Source organism: Neoarius graeffei, chromosome 1, assembly GCF_027579695.1.
Source record: "Neoarius graeffei isolate fNeoGra1 chromosome 1, fNeoGra1.pri, whole genome shotgun sequence".
Taxonomy (NCBI): Eukaryota; Metazoa; Chordata; class Actinopteri; order Siluriformes; family Ariidae; genus Neoarius; species Neoarius graeffei.
This window is the reverse complement of record NC_083569.1, coordinates 17,329,737-17,346,402: the sequence shown is the minus strand read 5'-3', so window position 1 is coordinate 17,346,402 and position 16,666 is coordinate 17,329,737.

Here is a 16,666-nt window from a genome sequence, read left to right as displayed (position 1 = left end):
AGTACTATGTTAAAAACTCGTTTCAGACGTGCTTTTACAGTTAACATGACCAATATGAGGAAAATGTGTTAAAAGCTCGAAAACATGAAAATCCATGCTTAGAAAGTTGTTTCATGTCACATATGCTCGAAGGCACTCATTTCACTGAAAATTACTGTTCCTTGTTAAATGTTTGCTTTATGCGCTGAAAATGCGTTAGGAACAGGTTGAAGAGGCTCCTGCTGTAGGAAAGCTGTTTTCTTGCACTCAGAGACACAAAGTGTGTTTTATCTCTCTGAACAAGTGCATATCACAGTACTATGTTAAAAACTCGTTTCAGACGTGCTTTTACAGTTAACATGACCAATATGATTAAAATGTGTTAAAAGCTCGAAAACATGAAAATCCATGCTTAGAAAGTTGTTTCATGTCACATATGCTCGAAGGCACTCATTTCACTGAAAATACTGTTCCTTGTTAAATGTTTGCTTTATGCGCTGAAAATGCGTTAGGAACAGGTTGAAGAGGCTCCTGCTGTAGGAAAGCTGTTTTCTTGCACTCAGAGACACAAAGTGTGTTTTATCTCTCTGAACAAGTGCATATCACAGTACTATGTTAAAAACTCGTTTCAGACGTGCTTTTACAGTTAACATGACCAATATGAGGAAAATGTGTTAAAAGCTCGAAAACATGAAAATCCATGCTTAGAAAGTTGTTTCATGTCACATATGCTCGAAGGCACTCATTTCACTGAAAATTACTGTTCCTTGTTAAATGTTTGCTTTATGCGCTGAAAATGCGTTAGGAACAGGTTGAAGAGGCTCCTGCTGTAGGAAAGCTGTTTTCTTGCACTCAGAGACACAAAGTGTGTTTTATCTCTCTGAACAAGTGCATATCACAGTACTATGTTAAAAACTCGTTTCAGACGTGCTTTTACAGTTAACATGACCAATATGATTAAAATGTGTTAAAAGCTCGAAAACATGAAAATCCATGCTTAGAAAGTTGTTTCATGTCACATATGCTCGAAGGCACTCATTTCACTGAAAATACTGTTCCTTGTTAAATGTTTGCTTTATGCGCTGAAAATGCGTTAGGAACAGGTTGAAGAGGCTCCTGCTGTAGGAAAGCTGTTTTCTTGCACTCAGAGACACAAAGTGTGTTTTATCTCTCTGAACAAGTGCATATCACAGTACTATGTTAAAAACTCGTTTCAGACGTGCTTTTACAGTTAACATGACCAATATGAGGAAAATGTGTTAAAAGCTCGAAAACATGAAAATCCATGCTTAGAAAGTTGTTTCATGTCACATATGCTCGAAGGCACTCATTTCACTGAAAATACTGTTCCTTGTTAAATGTTTGCTTTATGCGCTGAAAATGCGTTAGGAACAGTTTGAAGAGGCTCCTGCTGTAGGAAAGCTGTTTTCTTGCACTCAGAGACACAAAGTGTGTTTTATCTCTCTGAACAAGTGCATATCACAGTACTATGTTAAAAACTCGTTTCAGACGTGCTTTTACAGTTAACATGACCAATATGAGGAAAATGTGTTAAAAGCTCGAAAACATGAAAATCCATGCTTAGAAAGTTGTTTCATGTCACATATGCTCGAAGGCACTCATTTCACTGAAAATTACTGTTCCTTGTTAAATGTTTGCTTTATGCGCTGAAAATGCGTTAGGAACAGGTTGAAGGCGCTCCTGCTGTAGGAAAGCTGTTTTCTTGCACTCAGAGACACAAAGTGTGTTTTATCTCTCTGAACAAGTGCATATCACAGTACTATGTTAAAAACTCGTTTCAGACGTGCTTTTACAGTTAACATGACCAATATGAGGAAAATGTGTTAAAAGCTCGAAAACATGAAAATCCATGCTTAGAAAGTTGTTTCATGTCACATATGCTCGAAGGCACTCATTTCACTGAAAATACTGTTCCTTGTTAAATGTTTGCTTTATGCGCTGAAAATGCGTTAGGAACAGGTTGAAGAGGCTCCTGCTGTAGGAAAGCTGTTTTCTTGCACTCAGAGACACAAAGTGTGTTTTATCTCTCTGAACAAGTGCATATCACAGTACTATGTTAAAAACTCGTTTCAGCCGTGCTTTTACAGTTAACATGACCAATATGAGGAAAATGTGTTAAAAGCTCGAAAACATGAAAATCCATGCTTAGAAAATTGTTTCATGTCACATATGCTCGAAGGCACTCATTTGACTGAAAATTACTGTTCCTTGTTAAACGTTTGCTTTATGCGCTGAAAATGCGTTAGGAATAGGTTGAAGGCGCTCCTGCAGTAGGAAAGCTGTTTTCTTGCACTCTGAGACACAAAGTGTGTTTTATCTCTCTGAACAAGTGCATATCATAGTACTATGTTAAAAACTCGTTTCAGACGTGCTTTTACAGTTAACATGACCAATATGAGGAAAATGTGTTAAAAGCTCGAAAACATGAAAATCCATGCTTAGAAAGTTGTTTCATGTCACATATGCTCGAAGGCACTCATTTGACTGTTCCTTGTTAAATGTTTGCTTTATGCGCTGAAAATGCGTTAGGAACAGGTTGAAGAGGCTCCTGCTGTAGGAAAGCTGTTTTCTTGCACTCAGAGACACAAAGTGTGTTTTATCTCTCTGAACAAGTGCATATCACAGTACTATGTTAAAAACTCGTTTCAGACGTGCTTTTACAGTTAACATGACCAATATGATTAAAATGTGTTAAAAGCTCGAAAACATGAAAATCCATGCTTAGAAAGTTGTTTCATGTCACATATGCTCGAAGGCACTCATTTCACTGAAAATACTGTTCCTTGTTAAATGTTTGCTTTATGCGCTGAAAATGCGTTAGGAACAGGTTGAAGAGGCTCCTGCTGTAGGAAAGCTGTTTTCTTGCACTCAGAGACACAAAGTGTGTTTTATCTCTCTGAACAAGTGCATATCACAGTACTATGTTAAAAACTCGTTTCAGACGTGCTTTTACAGTTAACATGACCAATATGAGGAAAATGTGTTAAAAGCTCGAAAACATGAAAATCCATGCTTAGAAAGTTGTTTCATGTCACATATGCTCGAAGGCACTCATTTCACTGAAAATACTGTTCCTTGTTAAATGTTTGCTTTATGCGCTGAAAATGCGTTAGGAACAGTTTGAAGAGGCTCCTGCTGTAGGAAAGCTGTTTTCTTGCACTCAGAGACACAAAGTGTGTTTTATCTCTCTGAACAAGTGCATATCACAGTACTATGTTAAAAACTCGTTTCAGACGTGCTTTTACAGTTAACATGACCAATATGAGGAAAATGTGTTAAAAGCTCGAAAACATGAAAATCCATGCTTAGAAAGTTGTTTCATGTCACATATGCTCGAAGGCACTCATTTCACTGAAAATTACTGTTCCTTGTTAAATGTTTGCTTTATGCGCTGAAAATGCGTTAGGAACAGGTTGAAGGCGCTCCTGCTGTAGGAAAGCTGTTTTCTTGCACTCAGAGACACAAAGTGTGTTTTATCTCTCTGAACAAGTGCATATCACAGTACTATGTTAAAAACTCGTTTCAGACGTGCTTTTACAGTTAACATGACCAATATGAGGAAAATGTGTTAAAAGCTCGAAAACATGAAAATCCATGCTTAGAAAGTTGTTTCATGTCACATATGCTCGAAGGCACTCATTTCACTGAAAATACTGTTCCTTGTTAAATGTTTGCTTTATGCGCTGAAAATGCGTTAGGAACAGGTTGAAGAGGCTCCTGCTGTAGGAAAGCTGTTTTCTTGCACTCAGAGACACAAAGTGTGTTTTATCTCTCTGAACAAGTGCATATCACAGTACTATGTTAAAAACTCGTTTCAGCCGTGCTTTTACAGTTAACATGACCAATATGAGGAAAATGTGTTAAAAGCTCGAAAACATGAAAATCCATGCTTAGAAAATTGTTTCATGTCACATATGCTCGAAGGCACTCATTTGACTGAAAATTACTGTTCCTTGTTAAACGTTTGCTTTATGCGCTGAAAATGCGTTAGGAATAGGTTGAAGGCGCTCCTGCAGTAGGAAAGCTGTTTTCTTGCACTCTGAGACACAAAGTGTGTTTTATCTCTCTGAACAAGTGCATATCACAGTACTATGTTAAAAACTCGTTTCAGACGTGCTTTTACAGTTAACATGACCAATATGAGGAAAATGTGTTAAAAGCTCGAAAACATGAAAATCCATGCTTAGAAAGTTGTTTCATGTCACATATGCTCGAAGGCACTCATTTGACTGTTCCTTGTTAAATGTTTGCTTTATGCGCTGAAAATGCGTTAGGAACAGGTTGAAGAGGCTCCTGCTGTAGGAAAGCTGTTTTCTTGCACTCAGAGACACAAAGTGTGTTTTATCTCTCTGAACAAGTGCATATCACAGTACTATGTTAAAAACTCGTTTCAGACGTGCTTTTACAGTTAACATGACCAATATGATTAAAATGTGTTAAAAGCTCGAAAACATGAAAATCCATGCTTAGAAAGTTGTTTCATGTCACATATGCTCGAAGGCACTCATTTCACTGAAAATACTGTTCCTTGTTAAATGTTTGCTTTATGCGCTGAAAATGCGTTAGGAACAGGTTGAAGAGGCTCCTGCTGTAGGAAAGCTGTTTTCTTGCACTCAGAGACACAAAGTGTGTTTTATCTCTCTGAACAAGTGCATATCACAGTACTATGTTAAAAACTCGTTTCAGACGTGCTTTTACAGTTAACATGACCAATATGAGGAAAATGTGTTAAAAGCTCGAAAACATGAAAATCCATGCTTAGAAAGTTGTTTCATGTCACATATGCTCGAAGGCACTCATTTCACTGAAAATACTGTTCCTTGTTAAATGTTTGCTTTATGCGCTGAAAATGCGTTAGGAACAGTTTGAAGAGGCTCCTGCTGTAGGAAAGCTGTTTTCTTGCACTCAGAGACACAAAGTGTGTTTTATCTCTCTGAACAAGTGCATATCACAGTACTATGTTAAAAACTCGTTTCAGACGTGCTTTTACAGTTAACATGACCAATATGAGGAAAATGTGTTAAAAGCTCGAAAACATGAAAATCCATGCTTAGAAAGTTGTTTCATGTCACATATGCTCGAAGGCACTCATTTCACTGAAAATTACTGTTCCTTGTTAAATGTTTGCTTTATGCGCTGAAAATGCGTTAGGAACAGGTTGAAGAGGCTCCTGCTGTAGGAAAGCTGTTTTCTTGCACTCAGAGACACAAAGTGTGTTTTATCTCTCTGAACAAGTGCATATCACAGTACTATGTTAAAAACTCGTTTCAGACGTGCTTTTACAGTTAACATGACCAATATGATTAAAATGTGTTAAAAGCTCGAAAACATGAAAATCCATGCTTAGAAAGTTGTTTCATGTCACATATGCTCGAAGGCACTCATTTCACTGAAAATACTGTTCCTTGTTAAATGTTTGCTTTATGCGCTGAAAATGCGTTAGGAACAGGTTGAAGAGGCTCCTGCTGTAGGAAAGCTGTTTTCTTGCACTCAGAGACACAAAGTGTGTTTTATCTCTCTGAACAAGTGCATATCACAGTACTATGTTAAAAACTCGTTTCAGACGTGCTTTTACAGTTAACATGACCAATATGAGGAAAATGTGTTAAAAGCTCGAAAACATGAAAATCCATGCTTAGAAAGTTGTTTCATGTCACATATGCTCGAAGGCACTCATTTCACTGAAAATACTGTTCCTTGTTAAATGTTTGCTTTATGCGCTGAAAATGCGTTAGGAACAGTTTGAAGAGGCTCCTGCTGTAGGAAAGCTGTTTTCTTGCACTCAGAGACACAAAGTGTGTTTTATCTCTCTGAACAAGTGCATATCACAGTACTATGTTAAAAACTCGTTTCAGACGTGCTTTTACAGTTAACATGACCAATATGAGGAAAATGTGTTAAAAGCTCGAAAACATGAAAATCCATGCTTAGAAAGTTGTTTCATGTCACATATGCTCGAAGGCACTCATTTCACTGAAAATTACTGTTCCTTGTTAAATGTTTGCTTTATGCGCTGAAAATGCGTTAGGAACAGGTTGAAGGCGCTCCTGCTGTAGGAAAGCTGTTTTCTTGCACTCAGAGACACAAAGTGTGTTTTATCTCTCTGAACAAGTGCATATCACAGTACTATGTTAAAAACTCGTTTCAGACGTGCTTTTACAGTTAACATGACCAATATGAGGAAAATGTGTTAAAAGCTCGAAAACATGAAAATCCATGCTTAGAAAGTTGTTTCATGTCACATATGCTCGAAGGCACTCATTTCACTGAAAATACTGTTCCTTGTTAAATGTTTGCTTTATGCGCTGAAAATGCGTTAGGAACAGGTTGAAGAGGCTCCTGCTGTAGGAAAGCTGTTTTCTTGCACTCAGAGACACAAAGTGTGTTTTATCTCTCTGAACAAGTGCATATCACAGTACTATGTTAAAAACTCGTTTCAGCCGTGCTTTTACAGTTAACATGACCAATATGAGGAAAATGTGTTAAAAGCTCGAAAACATGAAAATCCATGCTTAGAAAATTGTTTCATGTCACATATGCTCGAAGGCACTCATTTGACTGAAAATTACTGTTCCTTGTTAAACGTTTGCTTTATGCGCTGAAAATGCGTTAGGAATAGGTTGAAGGCGCTCCTGCAGTAGGAAAGCTGTTTTCTTGCACTCTGAGACACAAAGTGTGTTTTATCTCTCTGAACAAGTGCATATCATAGTACTATGTTAAAAACTCGTTTCAGACGTGCTTTTACAGTTAACATGACCAATATGAGGAAAATGTGTTAAAAGCTCGAAAACATGAAAATCCATGCTTAGAAAGTTGTTTCATGTCACATATGCTCGAAGGCACTCATTTGACTGTTCCTTGTTAAATGTTTGCTTTATGCGCTGAAAATGCGTTAGGAACAGGTTGAAGAGGCTCCTGCTGTAGGAAAGCTGTTTTCTTGCACTCAGAGACACAAAGTGTGTTTTATCTCTCTGAACAAGTGCATATCACAGTACTATGTTAAAAACTCGTTTCAGACGTGCTTTTACAGTTAACATGACCAATATGATTAAAATGTGTTAAAAGCTCGAAAACATGAAAATCCATGCTTAGAAAGTTGTTTCATGTCACATATGCTCGAAGGCACTCATTTCACTGAAAATACTGTTCCTTGTTAAATGTTTGCTTTATGCGCTGAAAATGCGTTAGGAACAGGTTGAAGAGGCTCCTGCTGTAGGAAAGCTGTTTTCTTGCACTCAGAGACACAAAGTGTGTTTTATCTCTCTGAACAAGTGCATATCACAGTACTATGTTAAAAACTCGTTTCAGACGTGCTTTTACAGTTAACATGACCAATATGAGGAAAATGTGTTAAAAGCTCGAAAACATGAAAATCCATGCTTAGAAAGTTGTTTCATGTCACATATGCTCGAAGGCACTCATTTCACTGAAAATACTGTTCCTTGTTAAATGTTTGCTTTATGCGCTGAAAATGCGTTAGGAACAGTTTGAAGAGGCTCCTGCTGTAGGAAAGCTGTTTTCTTGCACTCAGAGACACAAAGTGTGTTTTATCTCTCTGAACAAGTGCATATCACAGTACTATGTTAAAAACTCGTTTCAGACGTGCTTTTACAGTTAACATGACCAATATGAGGAAAATGTGTTAAAAGCTCGAAAACATGAAAATCCATGCTTAGAAAGTTGTTTCATGTCACATATGCTCGAAGGCACTCATTTCACTGAAAATTACTGTTCCTTGTTAAATGTTTGCTTTATGCGCTGAAAATGCGTTAGGAACAGGTTGAAGGCGCTCCTGCTGTAGGAAAGCTGTTTTCTTGCACTCAGAGACACAAAGTGTGTTTTATCTCTCTGAACAAGTGCATATCACAGTACTATGTTAAAAACTCGTTTCAGACGTGCTTTTACAGTTAACATGACCAATATGAGGAAAATGTGTTAAAAGCTCGAAAACATGAAAATCCATGCTTAGAAAGTTGTTTCATGTCACATATGCTCGAAGGCACTCATTTCACTGAAAATACTGTTCCTTGTTAAATGTTTGCTTTATGCGCTGAAAATGCGTTAGGAACAGGTTGAAGAGGCTCCTGCTGTAGGAAAGCTGTTTTCTTGCACTCAGAGACACAAAGTGTGTTTTATCTCTCTGAACAAGTGCATATCACAGTACTATGTTAAAAACTCGTTTCAGCCGTGCTTTTACAGTTAACATGACCAATATGAGGAAAATGTGTTAAAAGCTCGAAAACATGAAAATCCATGCTTAGAAAATTGTTTCATGTCACATATGCTCGAAGGCACTCATTTGACTGAAAATTACTGTTCCTTGTTAAACGTTTGCTTTATGCGCTGAAAATGCGTTAGGAATAGGTTGAAGGCGCTCCTGCAGTAGGAAAGCTGTTTTCTTGCACTCTGAGACACAAAGTGTGTTTTATCTCTCTGAACAAGTGCATATCACAGTACTATGTTAAAAACTCGTTTCAGACGTGCTTTTACAGTTAACATGACCAATATGAGGAAAATGTGTTAAAAGCTCGAAAACATGAAAATCCATGCTTAGAAAGTTGTTTCATGTCACATATGCTCGAAGGCACTCATTTGACTGTTCCTTGTTAAATGTTTGCTTTATGCGCTGAAAATGCGTTAGGAACAGGTTGAAGAGGCTCCTGCTGTAGGAAAGCTGTTTTCTTGCACTCAGAGACACAAAGTGTGTTTTATCTCTCTGAACAAGTGCATATCACAGTACTATGTTAAAAACTCGTTTCAGACGTGCTTTTACAGTTAACATGACCAATATGATTAAAATGTGTTAAAAGCTCGAAAACATGAAAATCCATGCTTAGAAAGTTGTTTCATGTCACATATGCTCGAAGGCACTCATTTCACTGAAAATACTGTTCCTTGTTAAATGTTTGCTTTATGCGCTGAAAATGCGTTAGGAACAGGTTGAAGAGGCTCCTGCTGTAGGAAAGCTGTTTTCTTGCACTCAGAGACACAAAGTGTGTTTTATCTCTCTGAACAAGTGCATATCACAGTACTATGTTAAAAACTCGTTTCAGACGTGCTTTTACAGTTAACATGACCAATATGAGGAAAATGTGTTAAAAGCTCGAAAACATGAAAATCCATGCTTAGAAAGTTGTTTCATGTCACATATGCTCGAAGGCACTCATTTCACTGAAAATACTGTTCCTTGTTAAATGTTTGCTTTATGCGCTGAAAATGCGTTAGGAACAGTTTGAAGAGGCTCCTGCTGTAGGAAAGCTGTTTTCTTGCACTCAGAGACACAAAGTGTGTTTTATCTCTCTGAACAAGTGCATATCACAGTACTATGTTAAAAACTCGTTTCAGACGTGCTTTTACAGTTAACATGACCAATATGAGGAAAATGTGTTAAAAGCTCGAAAACATGAAAATCCATGCTTAGAAAGTTGTTTCATGTCACATATGCTCGAAGGCACTCATTTCACTGAAAATTACTGTTCCTTGTTAAATGTTTGCTTTATGCGCTGAAAATGCGTTAGGAACAGGTTGAAGAGGCTCCTGCTGTAGGAAAGCTGTTTTCTTGCACTCAGAGACACAAAGTGTGTTTTATCTCTCTGAACAAGTGCATATCACAGTACTATGTTAAAAACTCGTTTCAGACGTGCTTTTACAGTTAACATGACCAATATGATTAAAATGTGTTAAAAGCTCGAAAACATGAAAATCCATGCTTAGAAAGTTGTTTCATGTCACATATGCTCGAAGGCACTCATTTCACTGAAAATACTGTTCCTTGTTAAATGTTTGCTTTATGCGCTGAAAATGCGTTAGGAACAGGTTGAAGAGGCTCCTGCTGTAGGAAAGCTGTTTTCTTGCACTCAGAGACACAAAGTGTGTTTTATCTCTCTGAACAAGTGCATATCACAGTACTATGTTAAAAACTCGTTTCAGACGTGCTTTTACAGTTAACATGACCAATATGATTAAAATGTGTTAAAAGCTCGAAAACATGAAAATCCATGCTTAGAAAGTTGTTTCATGTCACATATGCTCGAAGGCACTCATTTCACTGAAAATACTGTTCCTTGTTAAATGTTTGCTTTATGCGCTGAAAATGCGTTAGGAACAGGTTGAAGAGGCTCCTGCTGTAGGAAAGCTGTTTTCTTGCACTCAGAGACACAAAGTGTGTTTTATCTCTCTGAACAAGTGCATATCACAGTACTATGTTAAAAACTCGTTTCAGACGTGCTTTTACAGTTAACATGACCAATATGATTAAAATGTGTTAAACGCTCGAAAACATGAAAATCCATGCTTAGAAAGTTGTTTCATGTCACATATGCTCGAAGGCACTCATTTCACTGAAAATACTGTTCCTTGTTAAATGTTTGCTTTATGCGCTGAAAATGCGTTAGGAACAGGTTGAAGAGGCTCCTGCTGTAGGAAAGCTGTTTTCTTGCACTCAGAGACACAAAGTGTGTTTTATCTCTCTGAACAAGTGCATATCACAGTACTATGTTAAAAACTCGTTTCAGACGTGCTTTTACAGTTAACATGACCAATATGAGGAAAATGTGTTAAAAGCTCGAAAACATGAAAATCCATGCTTAGAAAGTTGTTTCATGTCACATATGCTCGAAGGCACTCATTTCACTGAAAATTACTGTTCCTTGTTAAATGTTTGCTTTATGCGCTGAAAATGCGTTAGGAACAGGTTGAAGAGGCTCCTGCTGTAGGAAAGCTGTTTTCTTGCACTCAGAGACACAAAGTGTGTTTTATCTCTCTGAACAAGTGCATATCACAGTACTATGTTAAAAACTCGTTTCAGACGTGCTTTTACAGTTAACATGACCAATATGATTAAAATGTGTTAAAAGCTCGAAAACATGAAAATCCATGCTTAGAAAGTTGTTTCATGTCACATATGCTCGAAGGCACTCATTTCACTGAAAATACTGTTCCTTGTTAAATGTTTGCTTTATGCGCTGAAAATGCGTTAGGAACAGGTTGAAGAGGCTCCTGCTGTAGGAAAGCTGTTTTCTTGCACTCAGAGACACAAAGTGTGTTTTATCTCTCTGAACAAGTGCATATCACAGTACTATGTTAAAAACTCGTTTCAGACGTGCTTTTACAGTTAACATGACCAATATGATTAAAATGTGTTAAAAGCTCGAAAACATGAAAATCCATGCTTAGAAAGTTGTTTCATGTCACATATGCTCGAAGGCACTCATTTCACTGAAAATACTGTTCCTTGTTAAATGTTTGCTTTATGCGCTGAAAATGCGTTAGGAACAGGTTGAAGAGGCTCCTGCTGTAGGAAAGCTGTTTTCTTGCACTCAGAGACACAAAGTGTGTTTTATCTCTCTGAACAAGTGCATATCACAGTACTATGTTAAAAACTCGTTTCAGACGTGCTTTTACAGTTAACATGACCAATATGAGGAAAATGTGTTAAAAGCTCGAAAACATGAAAATCCATGCTTAGAAAGTTGTTTCATGTCACATATGCTCGAAGGCACTCATTTCACTGAAAATACTGTTCCTTGTTAAATGTTTGCTTTATGCGCTGAAAATGCGTTAGGAACAGTTTGAAGAGGCTCCTGCTGTAGGAAAGCTGTTTTCTTGCACTCAGAGACACAAAGTGTGTTTTATCTCTCTGAACAAGTGCATATCACAGTACTATGTTAAAAACTCGTTTCAGACGTGCTTTTACAGTTAACATGACCAATATGAGGAAAATGTGTTAAAAGCTCGAAAACATGAAAATCCATGCTTAGAAAGTTGTTTCATGTCACATATGCTCGAAGGCACTCATTTCACTGAAAATTACTGTTCCTTGTTAAATGTTTGCTTTATGCGCTGAAAATGCGTTAGGAACAGGTTGAAGGCGCTCCTGCTGTAGGAAAGCTGTTTTCTTGCACTCAGAGACACAAAGTGTGTTTTATCTCTCTGAACAAGTGCATATCACAGTACTATGTTAAAAACTCGTTTCAGACGTGCTTTTACAGTTAACATGACCAATATGAGGAAAATGTGTTAAAAGCTCGAAAACATGAAAATCCATGCTTAGAAAGTTGTTTCATGTCACATATGCTCGAAGGCACTCATTTCACTGAAAATACTGTTCCTTGTTAAATGTTTGCTTTATGCGCTGAAAATGCGTTAGGAACAGGTTGAAGAGGCTCCTGCTGTAGGAAAGCTGTTTTCTTGCACTCAGAGACACAAAGTGTGTTTTATCTCTCTGAACAAGTGCATATCACAGTACTATGTTAAAAACTCGTTTCAGCCGTGCTTTTACAGTTAACATGACCAATATGAGGAAAATGTGTTAAAAGCTCGAAAACATGAAAATCCATGCTTAGAAAATTGTTTCATGTCACATATGCTCGAAGGCACTCATTTGACTGAAAATTACTGTTCCTTGTTAAACGTTTGCTTTATGCGCTGAAAATGCGTTAGGAATAGGTTGAAGGCGCTCCTGCAGTAGGAAAGCTGTTTTCTTGCACTCTGAGACACAAAGTGTGTTTTATCTCTCTGAACAAGTGCATATCACAGTACTATGTTAAAAACTCGTTTCAGACGTGCTTTTACAGTTAACATGACCAATATGAGGAAAATGTGTTAAAAGCTCGAAAACATGAAAATCCATGCTTAGAAAGTTGTTTCATGTCACATATGCTCGAAGGCACTCATTTGACTGTTCCTTGTTAAATGTTTGCTTTATGCGCTGAAAATGCGTTAGGAACAGGTTGAAGAGGCTCCTGCTGTAGGAAAGCTGTTTTCTTGCACTCAGAGACACAAAGTGTGTTTTATCTCTCTGAACAAGTGCATATCACAGTACTATGTTAAAAACTCGTTTCAGACGTGCTTTTACAGTTAACATGACCAATATGATTAAAATGTGTTAAAAGCTCGAAAACATGAAAATCCATGCTTAGAAAGTTGTTTCATGTCACATATGCTCGAAGGCACTCATTTCACTGAAAATACTGTTCCTTGTTAAATGTTTGCTTTATGCGCTGAAAATGCGTTAGGAACAGGTTGAAGAGGCTCCTGCTGTAGGAAAGCTGTTTTCTTGCACTCAGAGACACAAAGTGTGTTTTATCTCTCTGAACAAGTGCATATCACAGTACTATGTTAAAAACTCGTTTCAGACGTGCTTTTACAGTTAACATGACCAATATGAGGAAAATGTGTTAAAAGCTCGAAAACATGAAAATCCATGCTTAGAAAGTTGTTTCATGTCACATATGCTCGAAGGCACTCATTTCACTGAAAATACTGTTCCTTGTTAAATGTTTGCTTTATGCGCTGAAAATGCGTTAGGAACAGTTTGAAGAGGCTCCTGCTGTAGGAAAGCTGTTTTCTTGCACTCAGAGACACAAAGTGTGTTTTATCTCTCTGAACAAGTGCATATCACAGTACTATGTTAAAAACTCGTTTCAGACGTGCTTTTACAGTTAACATGACCAATATGAGGAAAATGTGTTAAAAGCTCGAAAACATGAAAATCCATGCTTAGAAAGTTGTTTCATGTCACATATGCTCGAAGGCACTCATTTCACTGAAAATTACTGTTCCTTGTTAAATGTTTGCTTTATGCGCTGAAAATGCGTTAGGAACAGGTTGAAGGCGCTCCTGCTGTAGGAAAGCTGTTTTCTTGCACTCAGAGACACAAAGTGTGTTTTATCTCTCTGAACAAGTGCATATCACAGTACTATGTTAAAAACTCGTTTCAGACGTGCTTTTACAGTTAACATGACCAATATGAGGAAAATGTGTTAAAAGCTCGAAAACATGAAAATCCATGCTTAGAAAGTTGTTTCATGTCACATATGCTCGAAGGCACTCATTTCACTGAAAATACTGTTCCTTGTTAAATGTTTGCTTTATGCGCTGAAAATGCGTTAGGAACAGGTTGAAGAGGCTCCTGCTGTAGGAAAGCTGTTTTCTTGCACTCAGAGACACAAAGTGTGTTTTATCTCTCTGAACAAGTGCATATCACAGTACTATGTTAAAAACTCGTTTCAGCCGTGCTTTTACAGTTAACATGACCAATATGAGGAAAATGTGTTAAAAGCTCGAAAACATGAAAATCCATGCTTAGAAAATTGTTTCATGTCACATATGCTCGAAGGCACTCATTTGACTGAAAATTACTGTTCCTTGTTAAACGTTTGCTTTATGCGCTGAAAATGCGTTAGGAATAGGTTGAAGGCGCTCCTGCAGTAGGAAAGCTGTTTTCTTGCACTCTGAGACACAAAGTGTGTTTTATCTCTCTGAACAAGTGCATATCACAGTACTATGTTAAAAACTCGTTTCAGACGTGCTTTTACAGTTAACATGACCAATATGAGGAAAATGTGTTAAAAGCTCGAAAACATGAAAATCCATGCTTAGAAAGTTGTTTCATGTCACATATGCTCGAAGGCACTCATTTGACTGTTCCTTGTTAAATGTTTGCTTTATGCGCTGAAAATGCGTTAGGAACAGGTTGAAGAGGCTCCTGCTGTAGGAAAGCTGTTTTCTTGCACTCAGAGACACAAAGTGTGTTTTATCTCTCTGAACAAGTGCATATCACAGTACTATGTTAAAAACTCGTTTCAGACGTGCTTTTACAGTTAACATGACCAATATGATTAAAATGTGTTAAAAGCTCGAAAACATGAAAATCCATGCTTAGAAAGTTGTTTCATGTCACATATGCTCGAAGGCACTCATTTCACTGAAAATACTGTTCCTTGTTAAATGTTTGCTTTATGCGCTGAAAATGCGTTAGGAACAGGTTGAAGAGGCTCCTGCTGTAGGAAAGCTGTTTTCTTGCACTCAGAGACACAAAGTGTGTTTTATCTCTCTGAACAAGTGCATATCACAGTACTATGTTAAAAACTCGTTTCAGACGTGCTTTTACAGTTAACATGACCAATATGAGGAAAATGTGTTAAAAGCTCGAAAACATGAAAATCCATGCTTAGAAAGTTGTTTCATGTCACATATGCTCGAAGGCACTCATTTCACTGAAAATACTGTTCCTTGTTAAATGTTTGCTTTATGCGCTGAAAATGCGTTAGGAACAGTTTGAAGAGGCTCCTGCTGTAGGAAAGCTGTTTTCTTGCACTCAGAGACACAAAGTGTGTTTTATCTCTCTGAACAAGTGCATATCACAGTACTATGTTAAAAACTCGTTTCAGACGTGCTTTTACAGTTAACATGACCAATATGAGGAAAATGTGTTAAAAGCTCGAAAACATGAAAATCCATGCTTAGAAAGTTGTTTCATGTCACATATGCTCGAAGGCACTCATTTCACTGAAAATTACTGTTCCTTGTTAAATGTTTGCTTTATGCGCTGAAAATGCGTTAGGAACAGGTTGAAGGCGCTCCTGCTGTAGGAAAGCTGTTTTCTTGCACTCAGAGACACAAAGTGTGTTTTATCTCTCTGAACAAGTGCATATCACAGTACTATGTTAAAAACTCGTTTCAGACGTGCTTTTACAGTTAACATGACCAATATGAGGAAAATGTGTTAAAAGCTCGAAAACATGAAAATCCATGCTTAGAAAGTTGTTTCATGTCACATATGCTCGAAGGCACTCATTTCACTGAAAATACTGTTCCTTGTTAAATGTTTGCTTTATGCGCTGAAAATGCGTTAGGAACAGGTTGAAGAGGCTCCTGCTGTAGGAAAGCTGTTTTCTTGCACTCAGAGACACAAAGTGTGTTTTATCTCTCTGAACAAGTGCATATCACAGTACTATGTTAAAAACTCGTTTCAGACGTGCTTTTACAGTTAACATGACCAATATGAGGAAAATGTGTTAAAAGCTCGAAAACATGAAAATCCATGCTTAGAAAGTTGTTTCATGTCACATATGCTCGAAGGCACTCATTTCACTGAAAATACTGTTCCTTGTTAAATGTTTGCTTTATGCGCTGAAAATGCGTTAGGAACAGGTTGAAGAGGCTCCTGCTGTAGGAAAGCTGTTTTCTTGCACTCAGAGACACAAAGTGTGTTTTATCTCTCTGAACAAGTGCATATCACAGTACTATGTTAAAAACTCGTTTCAGCCGTGCTTTTACAGTTAACATGACCAATATGAGGAAAATGTGTTAAAAGCTCGAAAACATGAAAATCCATGCTTAGAAAATTGTTTCATGTCACATATGCTCGAAGGCACTCATTTGACTGAAAATTACTGTTCCTTGTTAAACGTTTGCTTTATGCGCTGAAAATGCGTTAGGAATAGGTTGAAGGCGCTCCTGCAGTAGGAAAGCTGTTTTCTTGCACTCTGAGACACAAAGTGTGTTTTATCTCTCTGAACAAGTGCATATCACAGTACTATGTTAAAAACTCGTTTCAGACGTGCTTTTACAGTTAACATGACCAATATGAGGAAAATGTGTTAAAAGCTCGAAAACATGAAAATCCATGCTTAGAAAGTTGTTTCATGTCACATATGCTCGAAGGCACTCATTTGACTGTTCCTTGTTAAATGTTTGCTTTATGCGCTGAAAATGCGTTAGGAACAGGTTGAAGAGGCTCCTGCTGTAGGAAAGCTGTTTTCTTGCACTCAGAGACACAAAGTGTGTTTTATCTCTCTGAACAAGTGCATATCACAGTACTATGTTAAAAACTCGTTTCAGCCGTGCTTTTACAGTTAACATGACCAATATGAGGAAAATG